This window comes from Cynara cardunculus (assembly GCF_001531365.2).
Source record: "Cynara cardunculus var. scolymus isolate 2C chromosome LG 2, CcrdV1, whole genome shotgun sequence".
Lineage (NCBI taxonomy): Eukaryota > Viridiplantae > Streptophyta > Magnoliopsida > Asterales > Asteraceae > Cynara > Cynara cardunculus.
The window spans coordinates 8,841,594-8,842,785 of NC_037529.1; positions in this window are offsets into that span (position 1 = coordinate 8,841,594).

The following is a 1,192-nucleotide window of genomic DNA, read 5'->3' on the forward strand; positions in this document are numbered from 1 at the left end:
GTAACTTCTTTAATTTAATATTTTATTATAATTTAATTTAGGTTTAATAATAATATAATTTATTTTTGGTTTAATAATATAAATTTTTTATCAAGATAATAATATAATCTTTTATCAAGATAAAACTTAATTATTATCTTAATTATATTTTAGATTTTCTATATTTAAAATAGATGTTTATCTTGTATTTGATTGTGTTTATCTGCAGTTAGTTACACGAATTTAAAAATTGAGTTTTAATAACTTGTACTTATGCAAAACTACTTGTAAACTTGAATTTTAAGTAATATGCATTAATAAACAGTACTTCATGCATAAAAAATGGTTTTTAATAGTTTATATCAAATGCTTTATAATATAGTATAGATAACGAAGTAATTTATATTTGATTTAATAATATAATTTTTTTATAATAATAATAATAATTTATTTTGTTGGAACTCGATAATTATTCTAATTATATCTTAGATTTTTTATATTTTAAAATGAGATGATCATCATCTATTTGATTATATTTATCCGCAGTTATTTATACGAATTCAAACATCGAGTTTTAATAAGTTGTACTTATGCATAATTACTTGTAATCTTGAATTTTAAATAATATACATCAATATACAGTACTTTATGCATAACAAAAATATATCAATATTCGTATCAAATTAACTATTTAAAATTCCTCATTTTTTGTGTAAATTTTTAATTTAATTTTTTATTATAATTTAATTGTGATAACCAGATCCTGGTTATTATCTAAGATATTTAATACGCGATTATTTTATTAATTGACTGTGTGATAGCATGATAAACTGAAATGTTTGTTACATGCTGGTATGCGAATTTGTGCATTTATTTGGATAAAGATATATATATATATATATATTTATATGTATATATATATATATATATTTATGTATGCATAAATATAGAAGAATATATATCTATATTTTATGCATGGAATATGCATGCTAGTTTATACATGGATGTATGTATATGCATATTTTATGCATGAGGTGGAGGTGGGTTTGGAAGGCGGTTAGCCRACTTCCTATTTTTAGTAAGTATAAAAGGGGCTTTACTCCTTCAATTGTTCTTGCCTGCTATTTTGAGAGAAATTTGAGAGGTTTAAAGAAGTGTTGTCCGGTTTGCAAAAAAAGAGGTGATTTCAAGTTGATTTCAAGTGTCCAGTTTC